Here is a 14986-nt window from a genome sequence, read left to right on the forward strand (position 1 = left end):
AGAGGAAATGACAAGTGAACTATGTCTGTCTCTCTCCAAAGTCAAGACCGTCGATTCTTCCTAATGACAATTAACTGCAAATACTTTCTCACTCACTCTCATACAATGTGCTACCTCGTCGTTAGTGTCACAAGTAGTATTCACATCCCCAAGGAATCTTCTCACTTACATATTTTGTCTCTATTCAAGCACAGTTTTCCTATCCCAGGAGTATTACATGGGAATCATTAGCATTCAAATCTCTTAGAATGAAGACGGTGGAGTTTTTTCTCCAACCAGTAATGATATGCGCTGTGAGGTTGACCCTTAAATTTTTATATTTATTTCAGTTGAGAAATTTAAAATTTGAGGGTCTGGAATCCACCACGTATTATTGTGAAACTTATAATTTTATCCAATGAGGCTTCATTCCTCTCCTCTTTTTATTAGTAGAGGAGAAATGACAACATTTTATACAAATGAGATTAAAGGTATCTTCACACCTAGTGTAGCGCAGCTATAGTGAGGTCCACGTTATTGACCGAGCGAAGTGAGGTCTAAGATTCAAGTCGACGGTTTGGCATTTCTCTTAATGTCTAAATGTTTATATGTTTTTATGTTGCGCATTCACGGCGAAACGCGGTAATAGATTTCCATGAAATTTGACAGGTATGTTCCTTTTTAAATTGCGCGTCGACGTATATACAAGGTTTTTGGAAATTTTGCATTTCAAGGATAATATAAAAGGAAAAATGAGCCTCCTTTATACGCCAATATTACCGTAAAAATCAGACTATAGAATTATTCATCATAAATCAGCTGTCTAGTGGACTATAATACTACCCGTTCAAAAACATCAAACATCTTGAAAATGACTGTATCTTTCCATTAACGTTGGTAGACAGTTGACTATTATACTACCCGTTCAAAAACATCGAACATCTTGAAAATTGTATCTTTCCATCAACGTTGCAGCCAGACCTGATAACAGCGCGCTCACACTCACAATCCGGGACGACACGTCACGGTACGATATAGGACAGAAAGCTCTGTTTATTTAGGATTTTTTCTAGACATTTCTAATTGATAAATTATTTATTAATTCTTGAGAAAACATAACAACAGGTCAAAGTAACTCACTGAGCGCGAGGTCTACTGTTCACAGAACTACTAGTAATGGCAGTGGAGAAATATAAAAGAACAACGTTGCCGATCCTTTGTCTTCTCAATGCCTTCTATATAAGGTAGCTGATACAGGTTCATTGATGTAATATCAACTGTTCAATTTGTTTAAAATAATCAATCATATTTTACTAAGCAGGAAATTATATTTTCCAATGATTTCATAATTGATATGGAATATTTTGTTAATTATTAATTCTAGATTGTTAAAAGACGATATGGCAACAGAGCAAAGCGAGAAAGAGCTAGCGCTATCAGCTTTGTTGAATGATAAACAAGGATAGCAATAGCATTGCTAATCAGACACCGTCATTATAACGTGGACCTCATTATAGAAATATGTCAATCGATGTATATCCTAATGTTGAAAAATCTGTTTTTACACCACCGTTGATTTATCATGGTAGATAGGACGGCTACGACTTCCAAAGTCGTATTTCCAACTATGCTATGCTAGGTGTGGAGAGACCTTGAAAGAGAACTATCAAATTTTTATATATAATAATCATCTAGACCCATCTTTAGAGAGGTAGGACTATTGAAACTACAGAGACTACTCGGAGATCTATCAAATCCAACTCTATCCAACAAGAGATCGGACAATTGGGACTATAGAGACTACTTAGAGACCTATTGAATTCAACTCTATCTATAGAGATATCGGACTATTGGGACTATAGAGACTACTTGGACACCTATCAAATTCAACTCTATCTATAGAGATATCGGACTATTGGGACTATAGAGACTACTTGGAGATTTATTGATTCCAATTTGTTTTATTGTTACGCTACGCTAGGAATCAAGATATCTTCAGAGAAAACAATGGAAATATTATTATCTGGATATAATTAATTATTGATAGTAGTATGAAAACATGAATTATACTCTTATAAAAAAATTTCAAACTTTGAAACCTTTTTAATTCAACTCTATCTATAGAGAGATCAGACTATTGGGACTATAGAGACTACTTAGAGACCTATTGAATTCAATTCCATCTATAGAGGGATCAGACTATTGGGACTATAGAGACTACTTGGAAACCTATTGAATTCAATTCCATCTATTGAGAGATCAGACTATTGAGACTATAGAGACTACTTTGAAACCAATTCAATTCAACTCTATCTATAGAAAAATCATACTATTGGGACTACAGAGACTACTCGGAGATCTATTAAATTCAACTCTATCTATGGAGAGATCAGACTATCAGGTCTACTTGTAGATCTATTGAATTTAATTCTATCCATAGAGAGATCGGACTATTGGAACTATAGAGACTACTTGGAAACCTATTCAATTCAACTCTATCCATAGAGATATCGGTCTATTGGGACTATGAAGACTACTTAGAGACCTATCTAATTCAACTCTATCTATAGAGATATCAGACTATTAGGACTATAGAGACTACTTGGAGATTTATTGATTCCAATTTGTTTTATTGTTACGCTACGCTAGGAATCAAGATATCTTCAGAGAAAACAATGGAAATATTATTATCTGGATATAATTAATTATTGATAGTAGTATGAAAACATGAATTATACTCTTATAAAAAAATTTCAAACTTTGAAACATTTTTTACTAATCTAGACCTATCAATAGAGATACTCCTGAAGAGACCAATATTGAATTCAATTGCGGCTTGCACGAGTTTCTAGAAGAACAAATTCATTGCTGGATTAGAATTGAATACTGATTTCGAATCGACAGTTTCGATGATAGAGGATTGGAGGGACGCAGCTGAGAAATACCGTTTTTAATTAGGAGAAATGATGGGTTAAGTCGATAAACTCACTTTTCTTTCGTACTTCCGGACAGCAAGATTGGATTTTTTGACGTGCTCTCCCTATCAGCAAAGTTATGCGCCGTCCTTCCTTGAATGGGAATTGTCAGAACGGTAGCAAAGTTTGAGGAGTCGAAAGTGGAGGTGGTCAGAAGTGGAGTGAGGAGGAGTTCAGTTCAAGTTCTCCAAGTGCCACTTGTTGCAGTCGAAAAGCTCTTTCGAATTCATTACTTCCTCATGCGGTTTTCCCTATGAAAATACTTTGTCGTGGAAAGGCTTTTGAAGATAAACGTACACGAATATTGTTGGAGAACTAGTGGCTACATTACACTGCATATCATTTTACAAAGTTTTAATTGCTATTATTCATCAATCATTAAGTTACGTTCTGAGAATGATTTTCCACAGGTGATTCAAAAATTATCAAGGTAGAAATAAATGGAATTCGAGTAGTTCCTGATATTTCGGTAATTCATACCGCTTTATGAATCAATGATAGTTGTTTGGGGAGGCTGTTTCAACTGTCATATTGCTGAATTATTTGTAGCAAAAAAACTGATAATTAAAACTATATTAAGCAAACCCAGGCTCTATCCTACGCATATGGTTTTTAGTGATTTTGAGGTCATGACTATACATCAATTATACATAAAAACCGTAATTGAGTACTTAATAAATTATAGATCCGATTTTTCTCTCACTATAAACTCTACACTCAATTATTATAATCTAAGTGCCACTGCTAACAAATATGTAACCTATAACACTAATATTGAATGTATAAGGAGGCAGTTAATTTACATAGGTACTGAGATAATAAGCCCCATTCCAAATCACTTTCTCATGGACAATAAGATCAGCGGAAAAATTAAACTGTATATAAAACTGGACATACAGTAATTTCTTCTTCCATTTAGATATATGACTCGAGATTTCTGCTCCAGCATTGTTTCTTCATTTTTCAGTGGACTCGCTTACCTTTATTTTGAGTAACTATGATTTACTTACCTATTCCTCTGTTTTCTTCCTTTCCCCCATTTCTCCCTTCCCTTTTTTCCTCATTACTTCTCTTCCCTTCTTTGCCTGCCTATTACATGGGAAACCATAGTTGGCTAGGTATCTTCCTCTCTTTTTTTTTCTCTTCCCCAACACACCCAACTACAAAGCCCATGGTTTTTTATATTTGTAACATTTTATTGTGTTTTATTTGTTTCGTAATTATTTGTAATTTTGTTTTGTCTTGTTTTGTGTGTTTTTAATAAATTGAAAATTGAAAAATGAAAAAAAATTGAAATTGAAAATTGAAATCCTCTCCAACGTTACTATCTGAATGTGAGAGCGTTTCTCGTGTATTACACGTAATCGGGCAGGCCTATTAATCAGGTCAAGTCATTTATTACAATAATTATTATTAAAGTTGGGAGATTAGCAGTTTATTATTCCAGATATGACAGGTAAGAAACCTCAATCTGATATTTTTTTGGAAATCTATAAATCTATGAAGGAAAGAAGTGGCTTATACACGTACGGGATAGGAAAATTATGTTTGACGCATCATCACGTCTGTACTAGTGAGCTGATTAAATTGAAATTTTGCATATAGATTCTTAATTAACCGAGGAGGGTTGTAGGCCTATTTTTAATTCTTCATGATTCCATCATGTCAAGTTTTCAGTTTATCAAGTTTCGAAATAGATCCTTGCGGAGCACGAGTTTCTGCTAGTATATAATACAGTAAACAAGAATAGAGCTCAAGATAAGGTAGACTATTAAGAGAGTATTCTTGTTCTTGAACCCACAGTCTGTTATTTAATGTATGTGAGAGTGGATGTCCTTTTATCTCGTCTGTATCTCTCTATGATCCAGTATCTCTCTATTATTCCAATCTCAATAATTCTTCATAGAGAAGAATAACAATAAATCTTCCACAGTTTTTCTCAAGTCTGTGGTGTCATACTGAGAGTTGTATAGCATATTGAATGGATCCTATTATAAGCGAGCAATTTCTGTATTTTCATATCTGGCTATTTATATTTATATCTGGTTATTTATGTTCAACGGATCTCGGAAACGGCTCCAACGATTTTCACGGAATTTGGAACATAGTAGGCTTATGATATAATAATTCTATTGCACTAGGTCTCATCCTTGGGAGAACTCGCTGAACGACATTGAAAGGATAATTCATCCTTGGCTGGAACAGCTATGAATAGTGAAGAAGTGGGTGAGCGAGTGAGTATGTCAAAAATCAAAATATCGCATCACCGAAATTCATAAGTTGACATATATAGACAGCTGTGAAATATAAACACGATCATTTTAGAGAATTGTGTTCTGTTTATCAATACATATAAATAGCGAGCGAAGCTCGGTGCCCCGACATTGAATTATAATGAGATAATGACTAAAACGTAGATAAACAATAATTGTCTATGATTATGCACTATCACTCTATCACTAGGGGTGATTCCTTTTCTTAAGGGGATTCAATACTGAACTCAGCAAAACATATTGATCTAGAGAAATAAAAATATAGATCCTTATCTAGAGAAATATGAAGCATGAAATCAAAAGTGTCCCCACCACCCACAGAAAACAATTTTCTTCCACCGGTGTGTTCCCTCCTGGTAACAGATTTCATACATTTATTCTCGAGAATGATTTGAGACATCATCACACAAAGCTCACAATACGTTATCAGCAGTGGAAATCCATGGAATCGCGGTCTAGAGTGGTTTTCCATTTTGTCCTGCAATATAAATGTATAAGAGTTGTCGCCTCTCTGCGTGGCCTAAGTGGTTTATGTCAATGGGGGGATGGTTTTGAATTTACAACAGTGAGGGTCTCTTCCGTGAGTGAGCTTACATCCAGCATCTCCACTCAGTAACCATACTCTCCCTCTCTGTCCAGCTCCTAGACACTCCTTCTCTGTTCAACTACTTACTCTTCTCCCCTCCTTTTCTGTCCAACAGGAGATGGCTGCGCGTTAATCGGCCTCTGCTTTCTTCACACATTGCGTGAGGATCCCTTGTCCCCTTATCTACCACCCAGCTATCAACAAACTCCACGCAAAACATCTAATTAAATACTTTGCATTCTTCCTGAGCTCCCCTCATAAGTTTAAATTGCTGGATAGGTGTTGAAAGTAGATGTAGGGGGGAGAATGAATTATGAGATCAACTCCCATGTTTAATTTCAAATATCAATCTTTATCATGCTTTGTGATAAAGTTTGGGTACACATTGTAGCTGATGCTATAGTCAACGGCACGGAAAATGTCTGATAGAAACTGAAATAGATGTGTGCAACATTGCCTGATAAAAGTTGACCAAGTTATCCACACCTGATAATAGATTGGATTCAATTACTATTTTCATACTACACCTGATAAATTGACAACGTCTATGGTTGCGGGGGGTGCATCGGACTATTTTTGTACGGTTAACTATAATTATACCTAAGAGAAATATAAATATCGCTATACTTTCATCAAATCATTATCCTCTTCTCGAATACAAAGTTTTCAAAGTAAATCTTAGATTTATTTCTAGTTGACAGGATGTCCTAGATATCTCTAAGTTCATTTATTTCAATAATGATCACTGTACGAATTTACTGCCCTGTGTTCTTGAGTATAGGGACAGAAATATTTCCCATGTCATTGTGAAACAGCCCAATATTATTTCACCAATGATTTATGCATTACTAAGCGATTTCTATAACCTACAAAAGTGATGTTCATGTAAATTACAACACTAGAGCTGCGTTTACACTAAGGTTATTAACAAAATGTGAATAAATTGATCCTTAAAGATTCTATTAGATGGAATGGAACTTGACAAACACATATTTTTATCATGAGTGTAGGATAAGTTATGTTCAATCTAATAGAATCTTTGTATTTCATTTGTTCTGTAATTCTTCGTTATCTTGTTTTTTCTTGTTTTGTGTGTTTTAATAAGTTGAATTGGAATCTATAAAGATCAAGTTATTAACATTTTGTTAATAAATTTGGTGTAAACGCAGCTTTAATCTACTATTATTACTGAGAATTCGACTGAAATTCTTATTCATGTGGGGTTTTTGATTAGTATACTTTCTTCCCTCATCAAACATGGAGAAACTTTACATTATTCTGTTGTATGAGAAAGCATTATTCTCTCACCCCTCTCTAAACCACCTCTTCCTCCTCCTCCTTCTTCACCTATTCCTCCCACTCATCTTTCTCCTCCTCCCCCTCCTCTTCCACACCCTCTTCCATTGAATACCATGTTGATTTCTGAACGATAATTCATTATTTTCCAGTGATATGGTATATAAATACACTTATTGCATGATACTTACTACATCAGAGATCAACAAGAGTATTTCCATGGATCATATGTGAATCAATGAATCAATGGAATTTGAATAAAGTAGAACAATATTATAACGTTCATTGATAAGAATACCCACTTTTACTTCTATTGAATTGTCTGGTTCTATCACAAGAGTGAAATACATTCCATATAATCTGCTAAATCGTAAGATCATTATAATAAAATGGCAATTCATTGTCATTTGTGATGAAGAATCAATAGAGTCAATCGATTCATGTTCGCATGAATGATACCAGGTTTTTTATTCACAAACTACTGTAATGGAGAATGGAGAGAAGTTCATTATTTTAGCATTACATGGAGCTTTGTTTCTCTGAATGGAAAAGAGAATTTTCCGCTCAATTCTCGTAGAATGTGAATTGTTGGCGAGTTCCTGTGAAGACTACGTAATTTTTGTTTCTTGGCGAGTGGGTTTCGAGTTCAAGAGCAGTTGGGGTCGAGGGTCGTATACAGTGGATTTAATTTTTAAAGCAATAACAGTCATGAGAGTTATGGGCCCATCGGAACCCTAAATAATAACCATTGTTGAAAAGAGAAGGGCAAGTTTTTATTTCTCTCCTACCAGCTTAATCATGCTCTCTCCCTCTTTCTTGCATTGTCACTGTTCCATCTCACTCATGAGAACAATGAAACCATCTTGTCGTATCTCTTAAATACTAACTTCAAACTCCATTTAAAGTCTAGCACTTTTGAGGAAATAGAGTTTTGATCTCTCTCGCCAATTCTGTATTCACTATGCACAGATCCTATTCTCTCATCCACTAGTGTTTTGTCAATCCTGTTGAATTCAACTTCTATATCATAGATACCCACTTCATAGTCAATTATTAGAATCGAGGTTAAATTCATGTTCCGAGATAGAAGAATCATCTAAGTTTAACGCTAATCTAGGATCACAGGATGATATAGCTGAATTTATTATAATGTGTTTTATTCCGGGCTTAAACGATTGAGAAAATTTCAAAAACCACAGATTTCATTGGAAGTATGACAGACCGGTTTTGGTTCTTACATCATTTTCAATCTTTGATAAACTTAAACTTAAGAGCAGCAGAATTTATTCTAGTAGGTGAGTATTGGTCAAGGGCATGAACGCCTGCCATTGGCCCACTTAACAGTCTCCTTCCACTTAACAGAGACGGCAAAAAATGGCGGTTCAAGCAACAGACTCGCCTTGATAATAAAAATTTTATTTCTGTACAAAATAAAATCTAAGAAAACAAGTAAAATATAATAAAAGTGATATGTAGATAGAAGAAACTATCGGCCAATGTAGGCTAACAATGTTATGATAAAACAAAATTCGTAGTGGTGTATTGGTTGAAATTAATCTGGTCATTTGTAATATACTGGGGATTATCCTTAATCCGTCTCTGTTATACCGTTAAGTGGGAGGAGACTGTCTAGCTGGGCCAATGGCAGGCGTTCATGCCCTTGAGCAATAGCAGTACTCGCCTACTAGTATAAATTCTGCTGTTCTTATATTTAGGTATAGTTTATCATAGATTGACAATGGTGTAACAACGGAAACCGTTAACAAAGGAAAATTGTTGCCCTCGGCTTCTCCTCGGGCTTCAAACTTTTCCCTCAGGGAGAAAAATCTGTACTTTTCACTCTAGATATTCAAATAACCATTGTCCACAGATTAACAATGCTTTAAAACATTTCGAAGACTTCTGCTACTGCAAATATTGACAACAAGGTTAAAAGCTTGATGAGAATTCGATCATTCATCATGCAGATATTATGTGCAACGGAGTTCATTTCAGAGCTCACGGAGTTCAATTCAGGATAAAAATGTTGAAATTTCGCTATGATTTTTGCTTCTCATTTCCCGAAATTTTGCTAGCGTAGTGAGGTTCATTTTGCCTGTTGCTAACAGTGCCTTTGAGAGATCGAGTGGATTTTGCCCATTGTTACATACATTTATTGATCCCACATGCAGTGAAGGGTTTTTAAATAGCGCGTAACGTACTGGAGGTCATTCACACACATATGGGCCGTGCATTTGCACTGAAAATGCATTAGCCGCTTTGATAAATATCAGCGATTCGGTGAACGAACGGTGTGATGTTTCAGGCTTCTAATGTCACTTGGCTTAATGAAAACTCATAGGTCAGGTGCTTTGTCTCTTTTGAATGTCAGATACGCTTGTCTCTTATCACTCATTAAGCACTATGTTAGAGGGCTAATCACTTTCTAATTGTAATGCACTACTGAGCTACCAAAGAAATAAATGTGGAAAAGGCTTATCAGATGACACCTAGAGGGAAAGAGATAGATAAATTGTATCACAATTCTGTATTTTATAGTTATTCTTGTTTGAACACATCCTCTTATTCCAGATCATCATGAGAATAGAGTTGGAAAAACGAGAGAGACAATTCACCAGTGGGCTACTACAATATTACAAATTCCTTAAATTGATTTCTCATGCTACTGAGCTTTCAATCACCATTAACGTTTTTACTGAACGCTTCTCCATCACATAACCAGGCCTCATGAGTTCATATGGGCATCATCCTAAACGAAAAAAATATACTTTCAACATTCTCTAGAGGCATAGTAAGTTATCATGAGTTTGGTACTCAATAATAATATACAAGTTTTACCTCAGTTGGAGGGGACTGGGGTTTACGTTGTAACAAATTAGCAATTATTATCCTCTTTTATTTCCAGTTCCAGTCATCATCTCAATGATTCAAATGTCTTTCCCACCTTTTTTCTACTATTCGAATCACTGATTAGAATAAGAATGAAGGTTTTCCATATGACAAATTTTGAACATGCAGTTTGAAAATTGTTTATATAATAAAAAATATGATTTTGGAAGTTATTGAATGTCATTTCAATATGTACTTTCAGGTGTTATTACAAAAAAATTTAGAAATTGGGGTACCTTTATTTTTTTCGGAAAGCAATACTTTCCTTACCTATGGTAATAGAGCAAGGAAAGTAAAAAAGTGATTGTGTCATTCTCATTCAATTCTTTTTTAATTAGTAGTGAACTGTTGTTATCGAAAAGATTTTCCTTTTAAAATTTGTCAGTTTCCCCATATATGCGATCAATCTTTAAAACGTTGCATAATATTATGCATAATTCTATCAGAAAGGTTCAGTTTAATATTATTTTCCGATAGTTACTATTCTCTTGCTTCCATTTCACTTGTGTGTTATATTTTCACGAAAATTGTATGATGGATGAATCATTATTTCATATATTTGATTATTATTATTTCAGAATAATAGTTGAACACACGCTAGTAACGGAAAGAATAGCATTCTACTTGATTCGTAACCGTTGTTATCTGAGCTTCCTGCATCATTCCCGTTATAATTCCAACCGAATCTCTCTCGGCTCCCAGGTGGGTGGAAAATATATGGCATTCTCAGGTCAACATCGCGGTATTTTTCAATTTTTCATCCGAGGAAAAATTATCACGTTGCTTTTTACATTACTCTCTGCGAATTCCAGGAGTGTGATTATGTCGGGGGAACCTGGTGACCCCTCCCGGTCAAAGGTGAGGGGAGGGGGGTCTTTGGGGACGACAGAGGGCAAATTCTGATAATAGGAAAGGGAGGGGAAAACAGTAGTAGTGTTGCTCTTGAAGGGTGGCCAATAAATCGCAGGACAAAAGCAGGGGATTTCTGGGCTGCGCGTCATGTTCATCCAGGCCTTTGTTATTCTAATAACATCACCCGATGACCCAGCCTACAAAACGAACCTTCTTCCATTTCAACAAATTATTTGATAAAAGAGATATTCGAGAATTACTGTTCCGAATACACCGTACTAATTGGGAGGATTTCTCTTCCCCCAAAAACTACAGAATTGATTTTCTCATCGATCGAAATAGCCCACTGCTGGCATTTATTATTGTCGTTAGCAGAACAGAGGCAGTGAGATGGTTAATCGCAAATGAAATTTCAATATTATATTGGGCGAGCAATTTCTGTATATCTATACATATAAAAGCGAAATGGCACTCACTAACTGACTGACTGAATCACTCACTCACTCGCAGAACTAAAAATCTACCGGACCAAAAACATTCAAATTTGGTAGGTATGTTTGGTTGGCCCTTTAGAGGCGCACTAAGAAATCTTTTGGCAATATTTTAACTCTATGGGTGGTTTTTAAGGGTTTAAAGTTTGTCTTTTAGCATGTATATCCTTCTTATTCTCTCAATTATAATTGAAAAATGTCCATACCATATGTTATTATAGAACTAGTCTATGATCCAGAGAGAGTACTTCTTCGAAACAGTTGTTAACTGGTAATTAAATGAATAATTTTGTCAGGTTGGCATTAAGTTGAGTTGACTTTGTTAGGTTAGCACCAAATTGAAGATTGAAATGCATTTATTGATCGCAAAAATTGATTGGGCACTGCTACTTCAATCAGAGCTATTCCTGGGAATATTATATTACTAGCCGTCAGGCTCGCTTCGCTCGCCATATCCATTTGGCCAGACGTTTAGTCTGGACCCCCGACTGGATCGTCCTACAAATGAAAAATGCAGGCGAGCGAAGCGAGCCTGCTGATCTCATTCTTTGACGATCCAGTCGGGGGTCCAGGGGGCGAAGCCCCCTGGCTAGACGGATATGGCGAGCGAAGCGAGCCTGACTGCTAGTCTGTTTATATTTTTATATCTGTTTATATGGTTATTTATGACTAACGGATCTCGAAAACGGCTCTAACGATTTTCCCGAAATTTTGAACATAGTAGGTTTATGATATTATTAAAATTCGATTGCTCTAGGTCTCATCCTTGGGAAAACTCCCTGAAGGACTTCTTAAGGATAACAATTATTCATCCTTGGAAAAACAGATGATAATTTCATCGTCTGTCGAAACAGAAAATGTGTGTGTGATAGAGACAGAATTATTCCCAGCTGTGTAATCAATCAGCGAGAATTTTTAATCGACTTTATGATAATAGTCTGATTTGTTGACATAGCATGATAATTATTCTGAACTAGAGTATATAACAATTTTCAAAGTTATTCATTATTTGACAATGATTATTCTAAGTGATTAGTAAGTATTATTTTGTTATTCAATTTGGTTTGTAAATAATAAATAAATTAGAACTTTTCTGTTTTGAAATGTTTGGACTGAAAATTGAACCTGAATTCAAGTGTATGGAAGATAACCTACTTTCTGGACTATTTATAGTGTATAAATCGAAATTCGGGAAAGAAACAGTTTAGAGCTGTGCCTCTTAGTCCTTCTCCAATCATTTTAAAGAATCGTGAACAATCCAAGAACAATGCAATCTATTTATCAATAGTTTATAAATCAATAACGAGCGAAGCTCGGTGCTCTGATATTATTATATTAAGCGAGCAGTTTCTGTATTTATATATCTGGTTATCTATGTTCAACGGATCACGAAAACGGCTCTAACGATTTTAACGAAATTTTTAACATAGTGGGTTTATGATAAAAAAATTCGATTACTCTAGGTCTCATCCTTGGGGAAACTCGCTGAACGACATTAAAAGGATAATACATCCTTGGCTGGAACAGCTGAGACTTTTGTCGTCTGTGTATAGTGAAAAAGTGAGTGAGCGAGGATGTGGAAAATCAAAATATCGCATCCCCGAAATTCATAAGATGACGTCTATAGCCAGCTGTGAAATTTGAACAGGATCATTTTAGAGAATTGTGTTCTGTTTATCCATAAATAAGAATAACGAGCGAAGCTCGGTGCCCCAATATTTATTCTAAACAGATAAAATGTTAATTTCCTGGACTACAGGTCCATTTCTAAACTTGTCAAATACCCAGAAATTATACTTTCACATGCCTCGGCAGACATAAATTTTTTACAGGCTAATCATACATGGAATATTCCTATGTATGTTGCTATTTTATAAAATTTCTATAATTGTGAAATGGATGGATAAAAATACTGTGTCAGGCTCAAATAACTAATGAATATACACCACTAAGAAATAGATAAATGATCATACTCACTTGTTGAACGAAACGGAACAGAGCGCCGGATGTAATTTCCCTGAAAACAAAGATTTGTTAGATAATGATTGTTAAAATTATAGAAAGAAACTAAAATTAGAATTGGAATTATAGAAAGTTATAATTAAAAGATAATTGTTGAAATTGATATTATCAATTGATCAAATTTATTGCAGGTAGTTACAGAACGTTATGAGAATTGATGACTAATATATTTTTCAACTATGACTGATGCCAGAGAGTAACCATACTTTCATCTCATAGATTGATTGCTTCATCTATGGTAATACTCTGTGGAGACTTATCACATCAATAACTTGTGTAGAGCCACAGACAAGCAGTTTCTTAAATCAAGGAGTGAAGAACCAGTTATATGGATTTATGAGTGAATAAATTGGTTCTCTCTTTTCCCTGTGATAACAATTATTACAGACAACCATAGAGAAGTTGGAATTCAACGTCCACGAATATAAAAATGCAGGATCTAGTAACTGTTCTATTCAACTGAAGTGCAAAATATTTATTTACGGCGGAAATGGTACTCGTATTTTAAAAACATTTTGAAGAGACATGTGGACCTCATGATATCATATTTTCTGATAGGAGTTTTGTACGAGTTGTTCATATGTGATGGAGCTCTGTGTTAACAGTACAGAAATAATTAGAAATTAATAACTTACATGTGAGTGATAAGTATGGTTCACTAACAATTCCACTGGAGTGCTCAATATTGATTTACAATGGGATCGTTAGAAAAGTATTTGAAACAAATATTGCGGGAATATGGAAATTGTGAAATCATACTTTCCGTGATGAAAATTATCATAGCTAAAGTAACGTTAATTTTTATTAAACAAAAATCCCAATTGAATGCTGTAAAGCTGCGTTTACACCGTAGTTAATAACACGAGTTGATAACAAAAAGTTATTAACTTGTCTGAATCCTCAAAAATTTTTCTTAACCGAAGCTAATAACACGTGTTTTTAACAGAAAATTCCGTGTTATTGAAGGAGATAAACTATAAGAATAATAGAATAATGAATATCAGTATTCGAATTTTTGAAAGTATATACAGAATGTTTCAAAAGTAGTGTCGAACATTCTAGGGTATTAACAAATGACTTCTGTTAACATCAGTTGATAACGAAAATGTTGAAAACTTCTGTTATTAACTCCGGTGTAGACGCAGTTTTAATCGCCCCGAAGACTTATATTGCTGCAGATATCGACGACAGGGGAAATTCGATTTTGAACGAATTAATGCAATTTCTGATCTATCTCCATATTCTGTAATTGTTACCGACAATTCACCAATAATATCTCCCCTCACTATTGATTTACGCATGGAATACTTCTTGTTCTTGCATTTTTAAAACAAATTCAGGAGACATGAGTGCACCAACATGAGAATCTCATCCTCTCTGACGAGAGTTTTATGAACTAAACGGGTGGAAATTAATGCTTGAATGACTGCGTGCAACTGCCATGATGACAGAAGTTGATGCTGGCGAGTGAGTTGTGTCGGGAATGTGTTTTGCAAGGGATCTGGCAAGAAGTAGTGCAGGTGCTAATGCATGCAGGGCGAGCGAAGTGAGCTCTTGTGGCTGGTAAGAAGCAGCGATCAAGATCCCCTTGCCCGGACCCTAATGGATAGCCAGAGAGGTTTT

The 14986-nt window shown here is 35.2% G+C and overlaps 1 protein-coding gene across 1 annotated transcript in view; it reads right to left on the bottom strand.

Moving 5' to 3' along the window:
• LOC111053516 (lachesin) overlaps positions 1-14986 on the bottom strand; it is a 338283-nt gene that overhangs the window by 274275 nt on the left and 49022 nt on the right. The window contains exon 2 of the mRNA XM_039420759.1: positions 13319-13358. The gene's annotated coding sequence lies outside the window, so the exon portion shown is untranslated. The remainder of the gene's footprint in view (positions 1-13318; positions 13359-14986) is intronic.

This window comes from Nilaparvata lugens, chromosome 2 (genome assembly GCF_014356525.2).
Source record: "Nilaparvata lugens isolate BPH chromosome 2, ASM1435652v1, whole genome shotgun sequence".
NCBI classification, from domain to species: Eukaryota; Metazoa; Arthropoda; class Insecta; order Hemiptera; family Delphacidae; genus Nilaparvata; species Nilaparvata lugens.